Genomic DNA, 27,490 nt, shown 5'->3' with positions numbered 1-27,490 from the left:
CATCCCTGGTTCTGTTGTACAAAAACTGACTTGAGAAAAGGAATGATAAAAATGTTCCATGGTCTCTATGCCATCAGTGATTCACTGGAAGCAGCTGTAAACTAGGAGTAATTTCACCCCGACTGGTGGTTTAGAAAGCATATGGGGGCAGGGGGAATACAAGCCTCTGCCGCAGAAGCAATAGCCTAAAAATGGAATCGCAGGCACAAACTATTTTTATTGACATGACATGATGACAAACCAAAATAGCCTCCGGGGACCGCTTTGTTAGAATGAGTGGATGCTGAGGACAATGATTTTTCAATGAAGCTAGCGAATTTGCATCTGTCCTCAAAAGGATGGAGGCATTTCATAAGTGTTCCCTGCCTGTATCAACAGCGTTGTCTGTGTCCTCCTTCCAGCAAAGTGTACGACAACACCGTAATTGCCTGCTCCCAAGAGCTTCCATTGTTTTGTAATTTTGCAACGTCCAGAAGCGACCGAGGGCGTCCACAAATGAACTCGGCAAGGGGTGTGGGGGAAGTGTGCCTAGTGTTTCCCCCCATGCATTTGTTGTTTCGTGGCAGACAACAGCATTTGATAATGAAGGGAAATGCCAGCTTCGCTCGTGTGATCTGCGGGAGGCGATGGCACCATAGGGTAGTAATGAGGCTCACTCCGACATGCCTGTGGACTTGGAAAGAGCTGGCTTTGCAAAGAAAGCACACCACTCCAGTGTTGCCAGGTTACAATTTGTGCATCGTGTTTCAGGACACACAAGAACTGTCAGTGTGGTGCAAGAACAGAGGTGGGACACCTGTGACCGTCCAGGTGGTGTTGGACTGCAACATCCACCAGACCCTGCCTGCATAGCCAGTGGTCAAGGATGATGGGAGATGCAGTCCAGCAATATCTGGAGGGCCACAGGTTGCTCACCCCTGGGATACAGGAAGGCTGGGGAACATGTGGCTTTCTCCCCACCCCTGCTCTGGAAGTAAGCCTTCTGAGGTATAGGATTGAAGTGTGCTTCCTGTTTATAATTCAGTAAAAAGAAATTAATGTACCCCTGTTATGAGATGTTTGGGGAACTTTGCTGTATAGACTTAATGGCTATATTATACAGTGGTACCTCTGGTTACGAACTTAAAACTGAAACCGTTCTTAACCTAAGATACCACTTTAGCTAATGGGGCTTCCCACTGCTGCCGCCCCACCGGCGCACGATTTCTGTTCTCATCCTGAGGTAAAGTTCTTACCCTGAGGTACTACTTCTGGGTTAGCGGAGTCTGTAACCCAAAGTGTTTGTAACCCGAGGTGTTTGTCACCCGAGGTACCACTGTACGTTGGACTGTATGGTGATTCTATATAACCAACGGGTATCATTCATGTAGCACAATTCCTCAGTGTGCTACACTGTATTCAATGGAGGTTACTCCCAGAAAAGTGTGCAAAGGATTTCAGCTATGCCTGCCTTTTTCCAACTTCCTCCTCCTTCATTCCACCAAAACACGATAGGGAGGAGGATGGAGACAAAACCATAATTAGTTGACTCCACCTCTCATTGGCTGTGGCTCCCCCTACTGTCGGCCTCCCTGTTTTTCACCCTACCAGTCCCAATGGGCGGCAGCCGTTGTTGAACCAAGGATGATATCTGTGACAACCACATGCCTGTGGGAAAGCAGCAAGTGGGATTTGAGCACAAGAGCATTCTCCTCTCCTGTATTTTCCAGCAATGGCCATTCAGAAGCATTAGTGCCCCCAACTGTGGAGGCAGAGCTAGCAGCGTAGCTGGCCGCTCAGGTGCTGGGGGCGGCCCGCACGTCCTGCAGCCGGAGGCGGGGTGAGCCGCCCATGGATGTGGGGCGAGCCACCCATGGATGCGGGGTGAGCCGCCCATGGGGGTGGGGCACGCTGTATGGAGCCTCTCCACTGCCTCCCCCTCAGCTGTAGGGCGGCGGAGGGAGAGGCGGAGGGCAGACGCAAGTCCCACGCTGCCGTTTCAGACAGCATGGAATCTGCAGGCACCCAAGCCACCATGTCACTCCCAGGAGAGCTGCTTGGCTCAGGCACGCTGCAGGCCTCGCGGTAAGTGCCGGCCCTCACGGTGTGGTGCCCAGTGCCAGATGTATTTTGTTAGGTCTGTTGATTGAACTAAAAAGTTTTGTGAGCCCAATTTTTTTAAAAAGACCCTCATATTTTTGTCATTTTGTCACTCCCCTCAGTGATGACACCCCACTTCCTCCACCAATGCGCAGAGCATAGCCATTGTGGCTAATAGCCTTCAATAGCCCCCCCCCCCAACCCATGTCTAATCTTCTTCTAAAGCCTTCCAGGTTGGTGGCCATCACTGGCTCCTGAGGGAGTGAGTTGCATAGTTCCCTATCCCTGCTATAAATGTTGCTGTGAATGTTTCACCTGCAGCTAACTTCACAGGCGTGGCGATAGTGAGGTTAAGCAGGCAGTGCTGTGAAGGGCAGTGTCAAGAGATGATGTAAATATTTCAAAGAGCTTGCTAACTTGGAAAAAAACAACCCTTCATTATCTTGAAAACCAAAACCCAAAGCCATATTTCAGTTCGACAACTACATACATATTTCCCTGGAAGCATATGGTATCCCATATGGACACAATGGCAAACAATGGCAGCCCACTGGGTCCTTCCAGAGGGATGGAACATAACACAAAGAACTGCTGCACAGGAAGATGATCTGACTTTTCCCAAACAGAAAGTATATAAAGCAAAGAGTTGTGCTGCTTGATGAGGCGGCTATGTGAAGCTTTTGTTTCACAATGTAGTAGCCGAGTCAGATAATGCTGGCAGCTGTAATATTTTTATGTACAGAAAATGTCAGTGACGCATGCCTTTCAGGACTGAAGATGCTCAACCAATGTGTCAGGCAGAAATAAGCCTGTTTTTTTGGTGTGGGGGTGAATGAAATGTAGCAAATCTTCCCTAAGGCAGGTTTGGATAATCAAGGGCTCCGTGGCTGAATAAACATGGTAAGGATTTGGGTCAGGAAATGAGTTACTATGATTTTGCCGCTCAGACTGGCCCATTTACAAGGGAGCCATACTGTACTCAAGGCATATCACATGCTATAGTGGGCCACAGGGCTAGAGCCAGGGTGGAGCCAGGGAGTGTGGACGCATAGGGCACTGATTCACCTTGCCGAGGGTTGGGGGGAATTTTAATATTTAAAAAAATGGAAGCATGTTTAAAGGACAGGGACATTTCTGGAAATTGTTGCCAGCTGATATTTGGTTCAATCGTATTCCTATTGTTTATTGTTATATTTGATTGTTAATTCAAACTTAATTCTATTGTGTTTTATGTTTGCTTAGTATGGTATGTGAATCTGGTCTGGGACTGTAATAAATTTCATTTCCTTTCATTCAGTCATTCCCTTCCCCATTAAAAGATTAAAAGATTTGCAATTCATCACTTTCAGCTACTTTACAACTATGTTTTTAGTTTCTTTCTTGGTACTATGTTTTTAATTTTGACACCCTCCTTCTCTTCCGCCTGATTCTTAATTATTTACTATGCTGTTTTGAGATTCGGTTGTAAGCAGAGCTCTGTACTGACGGCCTCTCAAAATTCTCCACCATATTTGCAGACTGGGCAATGAGGAAAGATTTCACTAACTATTGAGGGGAAAGAAAAAATCTTCACATTTTTTTCCTCAGGGGTGGGGACCACCATTAGCAAAGACAGTAACAGAGCTTCTTTCTTTTTTCCTTTTTTCCTACAAATATGGCACCAATTGGCACTGGGTTTACGGCCATGGTTACCATTTTGAATCCTCCACAATGCCCCAGAGACCTAGAACTGTTCAAACACAAATTGCAGCCGCCACCAAACTATTATGGCTGCCCTGGTCTGCTCTGGTGGTGCAAAGGAGCCCAGGGAGCAAGCAACTTTCTTCAATAAATGCTAGAGGTGGACTGAAGCTTTCAGAGCCTCTGCCTCCCATCCATCTCTCCTAGGCTCCACCCTTTTTTAGAGAGTCAGTCTCTCAAAGGGCCAGCCCTCTCATCTGTAACTCGGCACTCCTTGTGTGCTCACTGTCCCCTGCCTGTTGTGCTTCTTATGCAGTTGGACTGGTGGGGTAGCATGAGGGACACTCAGATCCTTGGGCCCAGGAGAAGCTTCTTCCCTGGCTCTGGGTCTGTGGGCCTTGGTGCTGCAGGACCTAATCCAGAAACTCCTGTCTACCAGGTACAGCAGCCCCATGGTCACCAGTATCAGGTGCTCAGTCACAAACCTGGATGCTCTCCATGGGTGGTGATGCTGCAGCCTCTGACTTAGGGTCTTGGTTTCTTCTGAACTCCAGGGCCAGGGCAGCGAAGGATAGTGAGTCAAAATTCTGAAAAGTGCCCTTATGTTTCAGGGGGCAGGGAAGTGAGGGGGCAAGAAGTGAGAAATATCTCAGAAAAAAATGCTTTCTGGGAAATTTCAAATGAGCACTAATTGTAAGCCTGCATAGCACATTGCAGTTGCGAAGTGACAGGCAGAAAGATCCAGTAATCCGCCAAGACCCTCAACAATTTTCCAGCAGTCTGGGCAGAGGAGGAGTTTGGGAGTCGCCATTTTGGAATACTGCTCCCTATCGTCTCTGGTCATTGGCCACACTGGCTGGGGCTGATGGGGTGGGTAGAGTCCAAAATATTGGTTTGGGGAAGGCTGGAGTAGGAGAACTGAACCCAGCACCATCTCCTGCTTCCCTTTGTACTCAGAGTTGCTTATCTTCCTTCCACACCCCATACTGCTGTGTGCAAGCAAGCAGTGGCTTCCATTTGTCTCCACTAGTGCCATGGAGAGAACCAGACTTCTCCTCCCCCCCCCCAGCCATGCACAGCCCCTCCCTCTCTCCCCTTTAATCACCCCCGCTCATCATAATGACAGGCCCTTCGCTAGCAGGCTCGAGACAATGTGCTTCAGAAAACAGGAGAAATGTATTCATTTAATTCCTTTCTAGTTTTCCCCAGAACCTAATTACAGGAGTGAATTTTAAAGACTCAATAATCCCAGCCAGGAGCATGACCTCCTCTCCTGAATGCTTTAATTTGGCAACAAAGCAGACCACATTATTTCTTGCCTTTATGATACGAGAGCCACTCCAGTTCCCAAATACTTTGCTACAGCCTGCATTGTCTGCAGCGCTTACGGCCTGTCGCCTGTGAATTATGGCATTCCGGCAAGAGCGAAGGCGCAAGGAACACAAAATGGCAATGAGCTTAACCAGATGTAACAACTTCTTCAAACCTCGACTCACATGGTTTAAACCTGTAAAAAATTAAAAAGCAACAAATTATTGTTCGTTTCATACAATGCAAACTTTATAAGAAAGCAGCAATCTCCATAAATCATACTTTGACAAGAGCCACTACATTTGGTCTTATAGCTTAATCTTATTCCAATATCTAACAAAGGGTGGAACCTTAGGCCTGTGGACAAATGCAGCCCTCCAGGCCTCTCTGACTGACCCCTGAAATGCTCCCAGGACACACCCCCTCTTTAGCCACACTTATCTCCTTGGGCTACACCCCTCACCAGCCCTGCTTCACACCCTCCTTGAGTGTTTTTGCCTGGCTGGAATGTGTCCTTCAACTCTGATTAGGCCTCTTGTTTACCTGGATGGAGCAGAGTGTGTGTGTGTGTGTGTGTGTGAGAGAGAGAGAGAGAGAGAGTAGAAACCAGTCTAATGTACAAATCTAAATGTACATTTGATGCTCTGCACACTTTTGCTTCTGAGACCATCCACAACTTTTATGCAGCCCCTGAATGTTGACCAGATGGGAATGTGGCCTTTGTGTTGAAATGGGTTTCCTACCCTTGTAATTAAGCTGTGACAATGAGACTTTTGATTAATTTTCACCCTCTCTCAGAGCTGATAGGAAAGCTTATGGTATACCATACTTCCTCTTTTTGGTAATGTCTGTTGTTTCTAATCTTTTGCCACTACAGGTGGCGACCATTTTAGGCACGTCCAACTGACAGTTGACGCCACTTGTAGTACTTGAGATGGACTTTCAGCTTCGAATTCACTATGTCTGGTAATTCCCATGGGTTTAAAAACTTCAAAAGTGATGACATGCTGGTGATGGATTTCTTACCCACCTTTCACCATAAGATCCCAGGGTGGATTACAATATAAAACGGCAGTATTTAAATGTGTTAATATAATAGAGTGAGTCTTAATAACCCCCCACATTTCCGAGGTGTCAAAAGCCAGGGTAAAGAGGTGTTTCATCAGCATATGGTGGAAGTTATACAGTGACGATGCTAGACAGAAATTCAGGGCTGCCACAGAAAAAAACCACGTCGCAGGGTGGCCATTCCCCACACATATCAATGCATTTCCATCTGTCCCTCTCCCCAGACCACACGCCTCAGAGGCCTGCTCCATGCCACCCTCAAGCTGCTTTTGATTGCCTAGAATGTGAGATAATGCCCCTTCTTTGTCTCGATGGAAGATGGCGAGAGGTCTGTCTCTGTGCAGAAACTTCCGACTTTTGTGAGGTTGGAATGCAGCCTGCTGCACAAAGCTAAGAGCCACAACAGTTGCTTCACCCACTTTTGTCTGTGGCCCCACCAATCCCTGACATGCAGCCCCTGGGCATTTGGTTCTCGGATGGAAAAAGAGTCGTTAGTAACAGGCTCATTATTAATCTGTAGAGAGCAATACTTCTCCTGCACAAAGCACTGGGCGCGGGAGGAATCAGAGATCGGAGCCACTTGTCTCTCAGGATGATGTTTTATTTTTCAACACTTTTTATTTTTATTTTTACTTTGCAGTACTGTTTAAAAGCTTTGCTGTACCCATGAAGGGAGAAAGAGGAGGGGGAGAACAGGAGATTGTTTGAGGCTTGAAAATGGAAATCTAAATATAGCACATGTCTAAATGGGAGCGTTGCTTATATTCCACCACCCTTCTCCTTCAGCAAGCAGGTTTTGCTGGCGATAACACTCCTGGGCAATTGCTTTCTTGATGCTGCGATTGCTGGTGAAAGGAGATAATTTATTCCAGAAGATCAGCAATGAAAAATGGGTGGGTTGTGGGATTTATTTATTTTTTGCGAAGCTGCTTTTTCAGGTATGCCACCCCCTGCCTCGCATAGGACCGTTTGCCACCCAGGGCTGTTGAACCCATCCAACGCCAGAACTGCCTCTTAGCGGTGCTTGAGGAATTTGATCTTATCACATGAACCAAAATGAACTGATCTCCCATGCAGATCAGGCCACAAGTTGTTCTTAAGGTTTTGCACTTCTCTGCAGGCCGTGGCTCCAAAATGCATTGAAAAGTATTTTATTGTGGGCTGAAATACTTTTGGAAGTGGGTTATTTGAGGAAAAATATGTTTCAAGAAGAGTTTTGTGGCAAAGTATTTTCAAACGTATGTATTTAAATTCACATTTAAGTACAAATTTTCAACCAGATATATATATATATATTTAATTATTTATTTCATAAAGTTTCTAAACACCTATATTGTAAAAAACAAAAAACCTCCCTAAAAGATTAATACAGATGCAAAACAGAACAGACTTCGGAATGAGCACATGGGGAACTGGCCAATTTGTTGCACCTGAACATCCTTTGGGGACTTGAGATGTGCAGCTCTGGGTGTAGCTCATTGGTGCCCCTTAATATATTGGTCATTAAAAAAAAACACAGCTTAGAAATATACCGATTTTCCCAGATGCATCAGTTTGTTCTGCTCTGAGTTCTGATTCTCCTGAGCGTCCAGTTTAACTGGAATTTCTCATATTAATCCCAGTATTGGACCACATACTGCTTGCTGCAGTTTTCAGTTCATCCGTCATTCCTCCTCTGTGTTACCAGTGTGTGCATTGATACAACCCTGCCAAAAGGCTGCCTAGCTGTGGTCCTAAGTACAATTTCTTGATTCTTGTTGTGCAATGTTTACCAAATGTGTGATGTCTTGATTATTGGTGCAGTGTTTTACCGAATGTATGGTTTCTAGATTAGTTTAGTTTTCGTGTTAATTGCTAACAGAAAAAAACCTGTTTGCAACCCCATTAACCCAGAAAATTGAAATTGGGGACAGTATACTGGGGCATATACTTACGGTACTTCCTGCAGTTTTCATGGGGGAACAGAAGCACCCATGTGTGGAAAGGGTGGGGGAGTAGCAACCTGGTCCGATGATGTTTGTTGTTCTGTCACAAGCACACCCACTGGTGTGAATAAAATGTTGTGTGGCATGCCAGTATATTGGTCAAAAAGCTACATAACACAACAGGTACCCCTGTGCTTTTCCCCCTCAAAAATGTTTAGGGCTACTTTCATTTTGACTCAATAAAATCACAATTTTATAGTTCAAATCGGGTGCAAAAAATACAGTAAGTGGACAAAAGTACAAAGATTTACAAAATGTTTAGGGGTATGTGTACCCCTGCGTACCCCCCCCCCCCGAAAAAAAGCACTAGCTACCCCAGTATGAAAGGGGCATTAGAAAACAGGACAGAAGCACTTGACAGTCAGGGCAATTATCACAATATTCCCTACATTTGAATGCACTCTAAGTGAAACTGAAATGGACAGATTTCACAGCCTAATGAACTTGCTGAGTTGGAGTTCACTGCTCCTTCATTACACTTTTCGTGTCTCTGCAGCGGACCTCCCTGGACAAAGCAGAATTCAACCAACAGGTAGGAAGTTCTTTGAGCTCCTGGATGTTCCTAGCTATTCTTAGGTGCCTGACCTTTCTTCAGAAGCAAGAGTGAACTTTGTGTTGTCCCCGTGAATAATGCAAAGTTAAATAATACGAGGATGTTGAACATAGTTTTAAGAATAACAATATGGATTCTTCCCTTCCCTTCTGACTGTACTATTTTTAAACCAAATTCATTGAGATATGTTATAATTTTCCAGCTGTGAGTAGCTCAGCTAAGGTATAGGCAGTGCGAGGTCTGTTTCCTCTCTGTCTCTTTTCTAATAATTAGGAACCTAGCCAAGCAATACGGTAGAAGAAAACTTAATTTCTTCCTTTAATTTAATTTGAATAGAGAACACTGTTGGGAACATAGCAAAGCCATCCTTTTTCATTCAGTAGTTTGGGAAGCTCTCCCAGATTCTACCGCCCAGAAACGTCTCCTAGTCAACGAAAGCGATGAAAAAGGAACATTCTCCAATTAGCATCCTACAGCAAAGCAGCAGTGCGTGTTGCTGACGAAACCCACGTGATGGAGCTTGTGCGGCTCGGATGCCCTCTTCCAAGCAGTGCTTTTGATATTAGAACAGAGGGTGCAATGTTGAGCAATTAATGGATAGACTGGGTGCTTAATTGACGAAGAAATAAATTTGAGCACCCGAAGATTTGAGCATTGTACACAGCGCGTAACATGACAGAACCTGCCCAACAGTTTAAGGCTGGCACGGGAGACCTGTTTCAGTCCAAAGGCTGAATTCTCCTTAGAGCAGCCTTCTGGGGGCCCAGTGGCAGGAATGGGTGTGGCCTGCCCAAAACTAGGTAGAGCAGCACAGTCAGCTGGATAGCTCAGTTGATTAGAGTGTGGGGCTGATAATGGCAAGGTTGAAGGTTCAATTCCCATAAGGGACAGCTGCATATTCCTGGACTAAGGTGATACTCAGGATCCCTTTCAGCTCTATGAATCTATGTGGCTCTTGCCATTATATAGTAGGCTGTAAAAGCCACAGAAACACCAGTTGTTTCTGGGCACAACCTCTCCATCTTCTATCTAGGCAAGCAAGGGGCATCTTGTTCCCATTCATCAGTTCTCATAAGGATGGTTGTGGTGTCTCTTGAACCAGTGGACTAAAGTAGCAGCAAATTCGTGTGTCTGGCTGCCTGCTGTTGCTCCATCCGTGTACAAGGTGCTTTACAAAGAACAACATAGCACAGAGGAGGAAAGAAGAGGAGAGAAACATAATATCAGGCTCAGCAGAAAGTGAAGAAGAGATAGCTGGAATGGAGTGAGAGCTGGAAGGGCGAGGGGGGGGGAGGAAAGACAAAAGATGTGAGAGGTTGGTCCATGTAGCTAACTACTGTCCACACTGACTAGCAATGGCTCTCCAGGAGGTTTCCTGAGACTTACCTGAAGATGCAGACGAATGAACCTGAGACCTTCTGTATGCTAAGTTGTATCACTGAGTTGAATATTCAGTGACTGAAAGGAAATTCTCAGGAGAATAGTGCTTGAATTTGTTTTTACCCTAGTAGCAGCAAATCCAGGTTTTGAGGGGTACTTGGGCAAGACACCATCTATGGAAGTCCCCTCTCTCCATGAGTCTTCCACCTCAATGTCCTCATTCCCTGCTGCTGACGTGCCTCACTGTTGCTGGCATGCCGGACAGTGCCAATGTGAAAATAGGCAGGTCCAGGTCCTCCCCGCCATTGTTGTTTGTTTGCTCCTCCACTTTGGGCCAGAGCCAGAGGCAAGTGAACAGGCTGTTTGAAGTGGTCACCTGTCAGTACACCCACTGCTGGTCTGGAGGTCCTCAGCTGGTGCCAAATGATGCCTTGACATCCGTCTTGCACTGTAGCCAAGACAAAATGTAGTACAATTGCAGCTTATGCGCATTTAACTTCCACAATTTCAACCATGCATGGTTGAAGACTGGTTGAAATTCAAGAAGTTATATGCAAGCTTATAAAGGTAAAGGGACCCCTGACCATTAGGTCCAGTCGTGACCGACTCTGGGGTTGCGGCACTCATCTCGCTTTATTGGCCGAGGGAGCCGGCATACAGCTTCCGGGTCATGTGGCCAGCATGACTAAGCCGCTTCTGGCGAACCAGAGCAGCGCACAGAAACGCTGTTTACCTTCCTGCCGGAGCAGTACCTACTTATCTACTTGCACTTTGAACTGCTAGGTTGGCAGGAGCAGGGACTGAGCAACGGAAGCTCACCCCATCATGGGGATTCGAACCGCCGACCTTCTGATCGGCAAGTCCTAGGCTCTGTGGTTTAACCCACAGCGCCATCCGCATCCCTTATGCAAGCTTATAAGAGAGGTTAAAAGCTCATTTTGCTTCATGTTTTCCCGGCGTGGAAAGGGCTTTTAAGCTCTTTGCCTTTCTTAGGAGAAAAGACCTACTCGGCATGTGAGTTCAGGGATGCTCTTGTGAGATCTCAGACTGTGTGAGTTCCCATGGGAACTGCTGGCACCAGGTGTCTTATTGTACCAGGTATTCCCAGCACAGAAAGAGCTTTTAAGCTGTCTGCCTTGCTTGCCGGACAAGGCCCTGTTAGTGTGCCAGCTCCAGAAGGCAAGGGGTGCTTACGTGGTGGTGGTTACAAGGGGGCAGTTTGAGTATGCACATTTTTCTGTATACGTATATTCTGTACATATGTATATTCTGTATATTTCTATATGCCTCCTTGGAACTAGACCTGCACATAAGATGCACTCATACTGTAGTGAGTTCATGGTTAGAACTTGGGTCTCTCTGCTCCAATTCCAGTACTATATGCATCCAGCAAACTATGCATCAAGAGAAACCTTTCCTTCCAAAATGCCTATGTCTTTACAGAAGACAAAGAAGCGACCTTAGTTCTGTGCAGCTTAATGATGTATTTTACCAGCCAAGCAGGTCTATTGTTATTTCCTAAGAGGTTCCCTTTCAGCTTGCACTGAATGTGTTCATTTAGGCTGCAATTGCACTTTTTATGCATTATTCTTGGGCCCCATTATTTTGCTTTTTGAGAAGAACAAGCCATTCTACTTCCCTGTTCTCTTGATGATAGATTTTAAGGCTCCTGCCCTGTTCAAGAATGAATAGCGACATGAATTTGATGACTGTTTCTGGGATATAACTTATTGAATTGCAGTCATAGGAAATTCTGCTTACCCAGGAAAAACCCACAATATGCGCTCAGCTTGGAAGCAGGTTTTAAGTGACTTGGATTGTTAAAATTATTATTGAGGTACAGGGAAGGACAGCTTCATTGCTAGACTGGTAAAGTTTCATAGCAATTTTGCATGCTGTTAATTTTTTTTTTTCATTCAGTGGGCATATGACTCAAGCAGCAGGGCTGTGCACCATAATTATGCCAAGAAGGGTTTATTTGCAGCCGTATTTCTGCCCTGCATGTAAGAGTACCAAGAAGAAAATCAGGCCTTAAAAGTTCTGAGAATACAGCTTAAGGGAGCATACACATGTTTAAGTTGTTGCAGAAAATATGGACCTCATTGTTATTAGTCTTGGCAGGAAACTGATGGCAGAAATGTCTCTGCTGACATTTTTCAAAAGTATAGAGGTAGATTCAGGCCCCTCCTCCTATCCTAAAAGCCCCACCTTGATTGATTGTAAACAGCTTGATGCCATGCATGTTGCCTTCAAAGAAAAGGTTCAATGAGACTTGTGGAGATGAAGAGCTTGTGAATCTTAAAGCAGTGGAGAAAGCCGTTGGTTAGTAGACTGTAATCAAAGTGTCAGAAGGGATTTCAAGGGCCATCTAGTCCACCCCCTGCTAATGTAAACAATCTGCAGCTGCTGGTAGATGGCCATTTCGGTCCTGTTCTGGGCTTGTCACATTCAGTGCTGCCTCTGCTCTGCCATAATTCAGCTTTTACTAAAACCTGTATTGTTCATCTTGCGATCCACTATGACTGAAACTCACTAAATTAATTATGTAATCAATAATGTAATTGATTTCAATGCATCTCCATGGAAGAAAAACATTAAAAGCAATGCCCCCAAAAAACCTATTTAAGGAGCATTTGCAGACTAAAGAAAGGATAGCAAATACTATTTTGCATTCGCTACCATGATTTCCATTCCTAACCTCCAACAAACATGCAAATTGCAGCATTTTCCACTCCCATTTTCATTTCTAATGGAATTCTCCAACATCCCTAGTGGCCATCAAAAATAGAAAGAATCACCTTCTGTCAGCCTATTTGCTGCATCTATAATGCAATTTGCAAAAGCAAGCCTCCCCTACACTAGTGGCATAAGGGTCTTATACCATACTTCCAATATTTAATAATGTATTTATATATAAACCGCCCTTCCCCCTCAGGAGCTCAGGATGCTCTTCCCCTCCTATATGATCCTCACAACTATCCTAAAGACGGTGACTTGCCTAAGGAGCACCTAGTGCATGGGCAGCCAGTCTGGTGCCCTCTATGTGGGCTGCAACTTCAGTCATCTCTGCCTATTGAACATGCCAGCTGAGGCTGATGAGAGTTGTAGTCCAAAACATCTGGAAGGTGCTACGTTGGCTACACCTGACCTAGAGAATGTTATACCTGCATGATTTGAATCTGGGTCTCCTCAGTCACTGTATCTGGCATTGTATCAACTGTACCATGCTTGTTTTTAAAGACTGTCCCCGTAGGGACAATATTGGAGTCCGGGGGTTCTAGTCAGCTAAGTGCTTTTCAGAGTAGACTCATTGCTGTTAATGAAACTAAGTTGGTCCTGACCATCAATGTGTCTGCTCTGAGTAGGACTAGAATTCCACCCTGGGTTAATGGACTCCAGTATCTGACCAAGACTCCTCCATTACTTTCAGAGGGTAGCCTGATGCAATCTAAGATTTTTCAGGTAGGTAGATTTACCTTAAAGAAGAGACATGTGGAGGTGGTGGATTTACCTTAAAGACAAAGTGTTTGAGGGTTTGTTTTTTTAAACAACAACAACAACAGGCCAATGGAGGCAGCAAATGCTACACCACAGCACAGTGTCATCTCATGGATTATACTCTTCCAAATTACAAAAGAAACACAACAGGGCTACTGGTGCCTGAAGTGGTGCCAAAGCTTTTATTTTATTCCACCCCATGCAAAATGAAAAACAAAAAAACCTTTTTATATTTAAGGGAAGCCTAAAAAGGTAAAGGTAAAGGACCCCTGACAGTTAAGTCCAGTCGCGAACAACTCTGGGGTTGCAACGCTCATCTCGTTTTACTGGCCGAGGGAGCCAATGTTTGTCTGCAGACAGTTTTTCCAGGTCATGTGGCCAGCATGACTAAACCGCTTCTGGCGAAACCAGAGCAGCACATGGAAATGCCATTTACCTTCCCACCAGAGCAGTACCTATTTATCTACTTGCACTTTTTTGGGCGTGCTTTTGAACTGCTAGGTTGGCAGGAGCTGGGACCGAGCAACAGGAGCTCACCCTGTTGCAGGGATTTGAACCGCTGACCTTCCAATCAGCAAGCCCTAGGCTCAGTGGTTTAGACCACAGCGCCACCCGCATCCCTAGGGGAAGCCTACCCTCACCCAAAAGTTATTTGAATTTGCCAATCCCCCAAATCCCCAATACCTCCTGTGGTAGGTTGGGATGGGAGAGAGATCTTATTCAGTTCTTATTTAGAGGCAAACTTTCTTAATTCACACTTTCCGAACCAATATACAAATGGAAGCACAACCATCCTTTGAATGTTACACTTTGGCAAATTTTGCATAGAAATGCGTTAAAATAAAATAAAATAAATGCATACATTAGTGAAAACAACATACTCCAAATGCATTTTATTTGGGGAATTGCTTTTCAAAAATGTGTGTGTTGGGCAAAGGTCACATAAACATGTTTATATTGGGAGAAATTTGCACTAAAATGATGAATTATGGAATTATGGAGAACTAAATGTAAGACTGGAAAAATGAGACCCCCCCCCTTTGTTTTTGTCTTAGAAAAACCAACATGGGCAGATTCACCCATCCCTCTGGGTGGGTGGGTGTTCACCACTAATGTTTGTAATTAGTTGGTCCAGAGTACAGATTTGTCCAACTCTTATGTTCCAGTGTATTATGAATCAAGCATTTATTCCCCACAAAGAACTTCTCTGACTTGAACTTTTCAAAAACATGTTTCTGCAAAATATGCCAGCAATGACTTTTCAGGTGTCCCTTAAGATTTCATTTATTTATTGTCCAATACCTGGACATGAAGTACAGTCGTTGCTCATACACAGCTGTGAAAAAGCCTTCTAAAGCTTATATATCTTCATGCTCCAGAGAAATGTGCTCAGCTCTCTAACTCCCAAGGCTCAGAAGCCTTTTCTGAGCTGTGTCCTGTATCAGTAGTTCAGGGAGTGCACAGTTCCCTGGAGAAAGAGAAAGAGAGAGAGAGAGGGAAAGAGAAAGAGATGCATCTGTGGGACAGATCAGGGGTCTGTTTCACCTGCAATTACTGTCCAGGACTTAGGTAACTGTCTCTCTCTCTCCTCCTCCTCCCATATCCCTATATATTTTCTTTGGAAAATTGAGGTGTTTCAGCAACAACAAGGAGAGCAAAGTGAGTCTCACAACACTATGCAGCTGGAGATGGCTCTCAGAAAAGATGTGAACTTTTGGCTCTTAATCACCAAGCAAATTCCAAATTTATCTGAGTGGTTTCCACCCATCACAGGTTTAACTGTGCTGTCAGGGCAGATGCTGAGAGGGGCATATGTGTTTCTTTTAGCTCAGTGATAGAGTCCATACCTTGTGAGCAAAAGCTCCCAGATCCAGTCCCCAAGATCTCCAGACAAGGCTGAACAAGACCCCTGCCTGAAACCATGGAGAGCAGCTGCCAGTCAGTGTAGACAATACTGAGCTAGATGGACCTCTAGTCTGTCAATGGACAATGGAACTACTAAGAGGCCCCCTCTGGCAGTCCTTGCACCCGAGGAGCTCTGTAGGGAAGGAGGCAATTTTTCAGCTCTTTGGAGCCTAAGTTGTTTGGGGTTTAAATGCTAATGGGAGCGCCTTGAATTGGGCCTAGAAACCAACTAGCAATCGGAGCAGCTATTTTAGAATAGGGGTTATACGAGTTCTAAATGGAACACCAGCTTCATTTTGGACTCTTCTTATAAAGGAGGTACAACCAACTAGAGCCACTTTGCTTGTGCCTTGATATTGGCAGAGACTTTTTGCTAAACATCTCCCATTGGCGTGTCCTCCCATTTCTTGAGGCTGCTGCTTCCTTCATTTTACTGAGGAGAGCACTGTTTTATTTATCTGCTTGCACATTCCGGTTGCTAAATTTAGGGGTAGGGAGAAAAACTTTAAAATGCAAATATTTGGCTGTCCAGCTACAGCGTTCTGCTTCTCAAATGTGTCTTTTAGGATTTATATATATATATATATTTGGAATGCAGTGGAAATGTACAAAGAGTGGTCTCTCTTGCTGTGTCCTGTTAGGACAATGTCCTTCTATCATGTATAGGTAACTTTAACTGTGCAAACTTTGCTCCACAGAGGAAACAGTGAGCAAAACACAGGAAAGGATGGACTCTTTGAGCTGATATGCCCCGCAGTAGGGATGTGCACTGACCACAAGATTTGTTTGGATCCTGATTTGGTGCTTTGGGAAACAGTTAAAAATAATCAAAATTATATTTCATTTAATAATGTGAATAACTTTGATTTAAACATATTAGGCTACCTGGATGTGGTCGAGCCAAAGTTAAGCACCGAAAATGTGGTTTTCAATGGGGCTCTGCTTAGAAGAACTAGTATCTTGATCGTGCTCTCTGAATTTAAGTATTGTCCCCATCTTAATCCCTACACCCCGTTCTAGATAGATGACCAGACCAAGCTCTCTGAAATGAATTGTAAGTGGGCAAGGATGGGTCACGCATCCAGCTAGCTCCTCAAAAATATTGTGAACAGCAGCTTACAGGAATCCTTCCTACACGTTTGGGGCAGGGAGGGAAAATGTTTTTGTTTTGACCCAGTTGTACAAAGAATGCCTTCATCTTATCACGTCACGTGGAGAATAAAACTGGTCTCTGGCACTCCCCAGAATATCTTTATCTTGGCCCAGCCTGTGAGCATGGGCAGTTTGTATGGAAACCCAAGCAGGAGGTTGAATCAGGAACCAAGGGAGTTTATTTCCAAGAAGGGGGTTTGTTCCAAGCAGAGGCAGGCACATGTATGTGCTCAGGCATGAACAGCACCTTGGGCCGCTCCATGGAAGATCAGGATGGTTGCTAACACATGAGCAGAATAGCCGTGGATGTTGCTTCAACAGCAGCATGGAATTCATTAAAGCTGTGTGCTGACATATCAGCACGATAATCTAAGATGTTGCTTCAGCAGCAGCCTGAATTTGAATAGGCCACATCTCTGCCCCCATAAGCAGAACCATCTTGAGGGTTTTTTTGTTTTTGTTTTTACAGCAGTGGCTCTGTTTGTATTGAGGAGGGGAGCTTCTCCACCCCCATCGTTCAGCCCAGACACTGAGGTCCAGCTCCGAGGGCCTTCTGGTGGTTCCCTCACTGTGAGAAGTGAGGTTGCAGGGAACCAGGCAGAGGGCCTTCTCGATGGTGGCACCCACCCTGTGGAACGCCCTCCCATCAGATGTCAAGGAAATAAACAACTATCTGACTTTTAGAAGACATCTGAAGGCAGCCCTGTTTAGGGAAGTTTTTAATGTGTGATGCTTTATTGTGTTTTTAATATTCTGTTGGGAGCTGCCCAGAGTGGCTGGGGAAACCCAGCCAGATGGGCGGGGTATAAATAATAAAATTATTATTATTATTATTATTATTATTATTATTATTATTATGGCTTGGTCATGGTTTCTAGGGTAGAGCTTGAGAACCAGAAGATGATGTCAATGTGATCTCTTCAGGTCATAGGGTGAACTACCTCGGGGAAGGCGTATTCGGGGTCTGCACTGGGTGTGAATCCTTCCCTCACTCAGCCACTCCATTAGAGTCTATAGTCTTATCACTGAATGTGGAAAGCTTAACCCCAGGATCACTAAAATCCTTTGCGAAACCAACGAGAGATGGCAGGACAGAGCTGGGGAAGGGCTGTAGCTGAGTGGAAGAGCATATGCTTTGCAAGCAAAAGGTTGCAGGTTCCGTCCCTGCCATCTCCAGGTTGGGCTGAGAAGCCCTAGAGAATCACTGCCCCTCACTGTTGACAATATTATCCAGATTGACCAATGCTCTGACTCAGTATATGTTCTGATGACAAAAAGTCCATGAGACCTACAGTCTTCTGGAAGCACCCTTAATGCCATTTTTTAAAAAGCAAGGGTGCTATTTCTTTTGCAATCCCCAGTATTAATCCAACGAAAAATCAAGGGTGTGTAGTTTGCTTTCACAAAGAAGGCTTTGGGAAATCCAGGGCATTTTCTCTTGAGAACTAAATTACATTCTCCAGCTTTTCGCTGCTTGTGTATGAATGTGTGCCCTTGCTTTGAAATGTCCTGTGAGGAATGGAATGATTTCATCAAGAAAAACCCACAAAATCTCCGCCCACCCCTGTCTCTTGTTGCCTGGCTAATGTCCAGCTGAGGAACCTGGACAATCTCAGGCAGAATCATGTCTCTCTGCCTAGCATCTCCTGCATTCCTCTCTGGTTATTGCTACTATAGGAGTGTGCAAATCAAGTACAGTAACTTCATGGGAGAGCATCTAGCTTTGAAAGCAGGAGATCCCAAGTTCGATCCCTGGTATCTCCAGGTAGGGCTGGGAGAGATCCCTTGTCAAAAACCTGGGGGAGCCCTGCCAGACAGTGTAAACAGTACTGAGCTAGATGGGACAATAATATAAGGAAGCTTCCTACATTCAAGTCCTGATTTCAGTCCTGCTATGTTTGTGACACAGCAGACTACAAGAGTGCAAAGGCCTCAGTCAGACCATCTGCTGTTCTTAGTAGCTCAGAGAAGGTGTGGGAACCTTCAAGCTTCAAAGAGGTTCAGGAGTTAACCTCTAAAGATGCTGAGCCTTGGCTTAATGCCATGAAGGCTGAAGTTGATTCCTTGAATAGGAACCAAACTTGGGAGCTGGTACCGGTAGTCCCAGGAATGAGACTGGTTGGCAGCAAATGGGTCTTCAAGGCCAAGACAGACCAGAATGGCAAGGTTGTCAGACACAAAGCCAGATTGGTTGCCAGAGGTTTTTCACAGGTACCAGGACAGAATTACCACGAGACCTACTCACCCACAGTCAAATATGAGAGCATTCGGCTGATGCTCAAGATAGCTGCAGAGGAGAAACTGCATGTTTCCCATCATGACATTAATACAGCTTTTTTGTACGGGATTTTGGAGGAGGAGCTGTTTATGCTTCCACCTGATGGGATGCAGATACAGAAGGGAATGGTCTGTAAACTGCGGAAATCCTTATATGGTCTCAAGCAGAGTGCCAGGTGTTGGAACACAAAGCTCACTGAGACATTGCTTTCTCTAGGTTTTCACCAGGGCAAGGCTGATCCATGTGTGTTTGTCAAGGAGGAGGGGCAAAACAAACTGTATTGTTTATGTTTTGTTGATGATCTTCTGATGTTTTGGAAGAATCAGGCTTTGTACCAAAGCACCCTAGCTCAGCTGAAGGAGCACTTTGACATGAAGGATCTTGGTGAGGTATCCAACTATCTTTCTCTGCAGGTGGAGAGGGACCAAGCAGGTAATTTTCTGGTACACCAAACACAGAAAATTGCTGATGTATTAACCAGGTTGAATTTGGTTGATGCAAACCCAGCAGACACACCGATGGTGACAGGTTACCAGGTAGATAGTACTGCTGAAGCGTTTTCTGACACAACGCTGTACAGATGCATTCTAGGCAAGTTGAATTTCATTGCTAGATGTTCAAGACCTGACATAGCTGTAAGCACTAACCTGCTTAGCAGACATGCTAACAATCCTACTGTTCAGGATTGGAAAGCTCTGAAGCGCATAGCCCGCTATTTGAAAGGGACTTTGCACTACAGGCTGAGGTTCACCAGTCAGAAGACTGGAGGTCTTGAAATTTTTGCAGATGCAAGTTTTGGAAGTGACACCACAGATGGTACAAGCACTTCTGGAGTATGCTACATGTACAACCACTGCCTGTTTGACTGGTTGTGCAAGAAGCAGACGACAGTGAGCCTAAGTTCCTGTGAAGCAGAACTCAATGCTCTGTCATTTTCACTCATGGATTGTGAATGGTTGATGCAACTGTTTAAGGACATCAGAGTTTCTGTGAAATGTCCTGTACAAGTGTATCAAGACAATAGATCGTGTTTGGCTTTGCTGAACTCGGAGAGTTGCAAGCAAAGGACCAAGTACTTGTAGTTCGGATTCCAGCAGTTTGTGTATCCGTACTTGGGGTGAAATGCTTTGGCAGCCTTTTTCTCAGATACTTGAACGAGTCTAGGCAGAAACACTTGGAGGGTCTGTGAGTGACTTCTGCTATATGTACTGTAGCTTGATTCCCCCCTTCCTGACTGCAGCCAATTTCCATCCTCATCGCAATCTGTAAATGTGCAAATGTAGCTTTTCACGAAGACTTCTGGTGCTGTCTTCCTCCAAAAGACACCAGCCTTGGCAATTGGGCAGTGAACTTCCAACAGCTTGGCAGAAACTATTCACCGGAGGGAGGGGGGATTATTTTCACACATCAACATAGTTTCTTCGTCTAAAACAAAACAAAACAAAAATCAATAGCAATTCTTGCTGCTGGACCAACAGGGGGAATATCTGTTTACAGTCCTTACTGCCTCATAACGCTTGGATTTGATTCTACCTGGTCCATGGAGGGAAACTTTAACACTTAGCCAGTCGACGGAGCCACTCCTGAGGGTTCTGCTCTCTTAAAGCCTGTAGCCATATCAGAATTAGAAAAGGGAACCGATGTAACTCCACACCCATCGATTAAACCGAGGATGGAGCACTGGTGTATTTTCACTGGGAGAAAGTGGGGAGGAAAGATTCCCCTGTGGTTGAGGCCAGGGAACTATGTATGAGATTATGTATTGGTGTATATGCCATCAGAATCACTTAAGAATGCATTTCCCCTATTTACCATTTTTAAATGATTTTATATATATATTTATATTATATAAAATATGTTTATTGTTGCTAATAATATGCAGAGATGTTTAGTAGAATGTTATACAACACTGCAATAATTCACAGTTATATAGAATAGTCTACAAATGATTAAAAAATGCAAGTTTAATATTTTATTTAAAAGCCACATCAGTCATTTAAATATATTTCAATATTAATCTTCTTCTGCATTATCATTTCCCAAGTTATTTTACTATTTCATCTACATTCCCTACTCTTAGACTCCCCCCAGCAGAGACTATGGAGTCACTGGGTCTTGTTCTTTGTTGTGCCAATGTAAAATAAACAAACTCATTTTTTTAAAAAAAACTACAATCCCCCACATGTTCCCCTATTAACATGTGTGTTGCTGAATTTTCTCTTGCTGATTTTACTCCCCATACGGTGACGACATGGCTAGGTGGCACAGCATATGGTTTACCTGCAGAAAGTCTCCAGGGCAATCCTTGGCATCTCTGGTTTACAAAAGCGAGCATGGAGTAGGTGATCATAAGGGCAGGATTTGGGAGGGGGGGACTCCTGCATGAGAGGGTGGAGAGCAAGGGTGGGTGAACCTGTCCATTGTGGTCTGCATGCCCAGGCGTCTCCCCACCCTACAGGCTCGCAAAATTCCATGAATAATGAGACATGACACTAGTGTTTGGGTCAAATCAGGCCACAACTTTTATTGACCATAGATGTAAGACATTTGGCGTAGGCATTGGGGCCTCCCACATTGGATTGCAAAGGGCAGGGGGAATGCTGGCCTGCAATCATATCCACCAGGAAGGGTGAGCGGACTTCTCCCAGTTTCTTACTTTCCAGATCTTCACTTCTCCAGATTTCTAGATCAGTTTGTATTTTTTCAAGTTCTCATGAAAACACATCAGCATTTAAGTGCAAATTTCTCCTTCTATGCACATTCTAAATGTAATCTTGTCTAATATACATATTTTGCAAAGCAAGTTTGCCTAATATCATGTCTTTTTCCATGATATTTTATGTGCACTTTAGCCTAATATAATGCATTCAACATTTGGAGAAATGTGAGTTGGAAAGGCTGGCTGTGTTTTGGTCCCCATTGTTTTGGAAAGTGTGAATTAGATTAAATATGAACCGACTCCAATTTATCCCTCATCCCTAGCGGAGTGTTCCATCCAATTCTGGTGTAGCCTATGGACAGGTATGCTGACCAGCCATAAGGCACATGGGTGTCCTTTTCTAGCTCTGCATTATCTTTTCGAGTTGGAACATATTATTTCATCCTTGTATCATTTAACAAACTCATAAAATAAATCGTAGAAACCTTATGCTCTGGTTTTGATAGGTCAAAGGCATTTATTTTGAACTTGGCTATTTAATGTTTGTCCACTGTAGGCAAATTTTTCTTACAAATTCCTTGTGGAATCTTCCTACCTTCCTTTCTTCCTTTTCCTCTCTCTCTTCCTCCCTCCTTGCGCGTCCCTTGATTCCATGCATGTCAGATTTGCCCATGTGAATCAGACTCGCATATTAAATCAGCATTGAAAAAACCAAACAACAATAACAGCGATGCACAGTTTTAGCAATGTTTTCCAGAAATAACTGAAATGTGGCTGAGGCAGTGTTCAAAATAAAATGGAAACTGTGCAAGTTACACAGACATATTTTTTTTCAGGCAGAGAAATAAATACAGCCATGGATAACATAATGATTTTACATTTCATGCTGGGACATAATCCAGCATGATCGTAACTCAGAGAGGGAGAGAGACGTCTTGCTCATTCCCAAATCTTCACAAGTAACATTGAATTATATTCATTTTATTTCAGGAAAGGAACCCAACTTTAACAAGCTTATGCTACAGAAGGAAAGGCTGAATGAATCTTGAAACAGGGAGCCCAAGACAGTAGCAGGTCTTTTTCAGGTGAGTCACTTGTTTCTATAGTTTATCAGAATTTCAAAATGTACCCTTAGAAATGATCTACAACAGCCTAGAAGAAATGACATGGCTCATCATTATTACGACTACTGTTTAGTTCACCTTAGAACTTACATACCTGGGATACTAATTTTGTCTGTCCAGGGGGCTATTATATTCCAGGGGAGCATTCAGGTTTTGCAGTTCCACTCCCACCCTCATGCTGAAGTGGTCCAGCACAAAAGCTGTGGTGTTTCTATGGAAAGTCAAAGGAAACCAAGATAAGCACAGCGACAATTTGCAGTGTTGGCAACAACATAATCCGATCAATAATTTCACATCTGTAGTGGGAAAGGAAACCTTGGTTTCGACTGAGCTCTAAGCAATCAAGTCAAACTTGCTGATAAATTCTAATTCAACAGTTTTTACCGTAGACACTCCCTTTGAAATATTTTTTGTGGGAATTTGATGACTGTGAGGCCAACTGCAGAGTATGCTGGGTGACTGAAATTTTATCCCTCTGGATTCTGAATGTTGCCATTTTTTATGTCTAAATTGGGTCCATTTTATGCCCTTGCATGGAGATTGGCCCTGTTTGTGGTATAGGAGGAGGTCAGTAGGGTATGAAATCTCAGTGACTCAGGATAATGTATTTCTTTTTAATTACATGGACCCTCTTTATACAGTTAACATGTGAAGGTGACTCATGTCACAAGAACATGGTACCAGTGTTCCTGCCTCAAATCGACAACATTGGCTCTGGTTTGGGAATTACAGAAAAAAAATTATAAGGGACTTTATACCTAGTCCAACCCCTATAGCAGGGATGGGGAACCTCAGGCCCCAGATTGATTGCGGCCCTCTAGGCTTCTCTATCTGGCCCTCAGAACTCTTCCCAGGCCACACCCCTCACTGGCCCTGCTTCACATCCCAAGTCTTTTTCCTTGGCTTGAACTCTGGTAATGCCTCTTGCAAGTCAGGATGGTTAATAGAGAGGGGTGTGCTTGTGTGTGCCGTAGGTTAAATGTACACGTGTTGCTCCACCCACTTTTGCCTCTAGCCCCACCCACCACTGGCATGTGGCTCTGGGAAGTTTTCCCAAAGGGAATGTGGCCCTTGAGCTGAAAAGGACCTCATCCCTGAGATATGGGAAATACCCAACAGATGCCTGCCTCCTTTCTCTTTGAAGTCTTCCAGCAAGGGAAGGCCCTTCAGGCAACACCAGAGAGCAAGGCTTTGGATGAAGGCGCACTATGATGATGTCACAATGACATGGAGAGAAACCATTGCGGGGGATGCCATTTTCAGTGGCCTCCCTGTGTTGCCCCAAGTTTGTAGATCTTACTCAGGCAGGGAATGATGCTTGGCTCCTGTGTTTTCTCGGGCTTTTGAATGCATTTTTTTTAAAGCTTTCTGTTGTAGTATTTCATCTCCTATTGCTTGTGAATTGTATTTTAAGATATGTGGTTTTCATTAGCCAATCTGACCCTCAGGGGAAAGTGCCTTGCATTTTACATGATTGTATTCTGCACAGAGAAAGGTAGCTCACGGACATTGGGTGCTTATTCTTTCCTTTGCTCTCCGTACAGAACGTGCGAGGTTATGATTTCCAGCCTCTGCCAGTGAAGGAAACCAGGCCATGTGTGAAAGAACAAATCTTGCTCGCTGTTAGCATTTGACCTTTTAGAAAACTGATTTCCCCAATTTCCTGATCCAGGCATCGAGGAAGTCTTACCAAGGGAACATTCACAGAGTATTCAGGGAGGAAAGAAAGGAAAAAGAATCATTAATAATTCAAATTGCCTGAATTAAGGCAGCAGGTCCATTCTTTATGCAGTGTTTGAATTAGTATAATCTTATTTCCTTTATTTCCTGTGCAACCTTTTATTAAATCCCATTTTGTCACTGCACAGCATTAGGTCTCCCCCCTCCCACCACGCTCTGAAAGAGGAGATACGGTAGGGGGAAGAGCTTCCAAAATGCTCCTCATCCAAATTTCTCCCCAGATAAATTGTTTATTTTAAGCATGCAAAGATTTACCATTCCTCAACAAGTCCATTGTAGCTAACAATATAACTTAAAACAATAGATCAACGGGTTGTTTTTTAAGAAAAAATTGACAACAGCAATAAAGCAGACAAAAATGAAGCTTTACTCAAAGCACACCCACGGAAATTAATGGAGTTTACCTAGTCATATCCATTAATTTCCATGGGTCTATCCCGAATAAACTCTGTTGAATACCACCCTATGGTTCCAAGGCAGGAATAGGGAACCTCCAGGCCAGGGGTTGAATGTGGCCCTCCAGGCCTCACTATCTGGCCCTTAGAACTCTCCCCAGACCACACTGCCTCTCTAGCAAACACACTCTTTACTGGTCGCTGCTTTGTACCATCCTTGAGTGCTTATGCCTTTGAACATAGTGCCTTTGAACATAGGTTTGCTCACAAGGTGATGCTGTCCTTGGGCTGAAAAGGTTTCCACCCTCACCCTCCTTGAACAAATGATTAAAATGAACACCCATCGACACCCACCCACCTCCCAGTCCTCAAATCAGTCATTAACCCACCCTACATGCACTTAGGTTGTCAAAAGGTGCTTGCCTTCTGCCTCCAGAACATGCTATTAGGGCAGCCTTAGCCACCTTATCCTCCAACTTTGCCCTTCAAATATTGATTTGCCTTCGTTGCTCACACCTTAATTACATTGATTTCGTTTGCACATACTTGTCATTCAAACTGCTTAGCAATTAGAGGAGGGTGACTAAGGAAGGTATTCATTTACATGCAGCCAGGTAACGCTTTTATTTAATAAAGTTTTCAATCTTTGAATGTGTTTTAATATGGTATTGCATGCTTTCCCCTTCAAATTGCATGTCGCTTTGAGGCCAAAAAAAGAAAAAAAAATGCAGCAAGCAACTATAAATAAATAAAGTAAGTAAGGTCTATTCATGGAGGAGAGGTCCATTGATGCCTGTTAGCCATAATGGCTGTGCTCTGACTCCACAGTTAGAGGCAGCCATGGTTCCAATTACTGTACCTGTTGCTGGAAACCACTGGAGGAGAGAGCGCTCTTGTGCTCGAATCCTGCTTGCAGGTTTCCCACAAACATCTGGTTTGTCAGGGTGAGAACGGAATGCTGGACTAGATAGGCCATTGAACTGATCTAGCAGGCTCTTCTTCTTGTGTTGTTAATGTTCTTGTGTTCGTAAGGTAGATGTAATCTGTCTCCCGGGACACGGGTGGCACTGTGGGTTAAACCACAGAGCCTACGTTGGCGGTTCGAATCCCCGCGACAGGGTGAGCTCCCATTGCTCGGTCCCTGCTCCTGCCAACCTAGCAGTTCGAAAGCACGTCAGAGTGCAAGTAGATAAATAGGTACCACTCCAGCGGGAATATAAACGGTGTTTCCGTGCGCTGCTCTGGTTCACCAGAAGCGGCTTAGTCATGCTGGCCACATGACCCGGAAGCTGTACGCCGGCTCCCTCGGCCAGTAAAGCGAGATGAGCGCTGCAACCCCAGAGTCATCCGCGACTGGACCTAAGAGTCAGGGGTCCCTTTACCTTTTTAATCTGTCTCCCAGCCTCATCTCAGAATTGTAGGGGAAAGAAGTCACACTGCTTAAGAACAGTAGTATGTCTTTGAATACCAGTTGCTGGAGAATATGCGTGGGAGAGGGGGAAATTGGGACCATGCCCTGATTGCGGGCTTCCGATTGGCATCTGCTTGGCCACTGTGTGAAATAAGGTGCTGGGCTAGATAGACCTTTGTTCTGATCCAGCAGGCAACAAAAGAAGTGCCCCGGAGGATCAGACCTAAGGTGCAAGCATAAATATGCAAAGAGGGTGCCTCTGGGGAGTTTCCATGCAGGCCATGAAGACAACAGCCCTTCCTCCCTTACATGGTCCCAAGGGGTTTCAGATCTAAACTGACACAGAGAAAGGAAAAGGAGATGGAGGAGGCGAAGGCAGGAGAAGAACATGGATTTTTTAAAGTACAGTAACACATATTTCGGCTTGAATACAGCAGGAAGTGGAGAATATGGGAACCTGCGGTGGGGGGGACCTACCTCACAGGACTATGACTGTGAGATAACATATGTGAAATACCTTGAACCATCAAAAGTCCCATTATTAATATAATATAATATAATATAATATAATATAATATAATATAATAATATAAATACTGCTCATTGGCCGAAATGGCTTCTAAGTGGTTTCCAAGTATAAAACGAATTAGAAAAAATATAGCCACACACATTTAAAATGCACAATAAAAATAATAAGCAAAACATTAAAATGAAACACCCATAATTAAAATGTACAATAAACAAGCCAATCAAACCAGCATAATAGTTAAAACCGCAATTAAAGCAGTTAACAGAGGAGGTTCAAGTGGATCAGGGGAATGCTTGTCTAAAGAGGTGTGTCTTCAAGAACAAGCAGAATGCCAATACTGATGGAGCCTCTCATATTTCAGCAGGTAGAGCATTCCACAACACTGATGCTGTCAGTGAAAAAGCCCACCTCTGTGTTACCACAGCCCAATAATCACCAGACTGTTGCAAAACTAACTAGGTTCTATCTGTTTATCCTTATGGCCCTACTGGGTAGTGGTTGAGAAGGTGGTCTCTTGCTACTGTATTAGATCATACTTCTACAGTCAGCAACAATGTGGGATGAGGGCTACTTTACATTAGCACAACCCCCAGAAGCCTCTGAAACCACAGTCACAACTGTATGTGGTGAGGATTGCTCAGGACAGATTTTTGATGCAAAAGAGAATTGGTGAATAGGCATTAAACTGGCTGAAACTGGGCAAAAAGCGCTCCTAACTTTATATATCAGGGTCTGCACAGCGG

General features: G+C 44.3%; 1 protein-coding gene across 1 annotated transcript in view; it reads left to right on the top strand.

Annotated features, from left to right (window-relative positions):
• The window catches only part of SMPD3 (sphingomyelin phosphodiesterase 3), a 137,775-nt gene that overhangs the window by 19,849 nt on the left and 90,436 nt on the right, over window positions 1-27,490 (top strand). The window contains exon 2 of the mRNA XM_081015848.1: window positions 22,539-22,633. The gene's annotated coding sequence lies outside the window, so the exon portion shown is untranslated. The remainder of the gene's footprint in view (window positions 1-22,538; window positions 22,634-27,490) is intronic.

This window comes from Podarcis pityusensis (genome assembly GCF_964106645.2).
Source record: "Podarcis pityusensis genome assembly, chromosome: 8".
NCBI classification, from domain to species: Eukaryota; Metazoa; Chordata; class Lepidosauria; order Squamata; family Lacertidae; genus Podarcis; species Podarcis pityusensis.
Note: the sequence above shows the minus strand (reverse complement) of the source record. Positions and strands in the feature narration are given on the sequence as shown.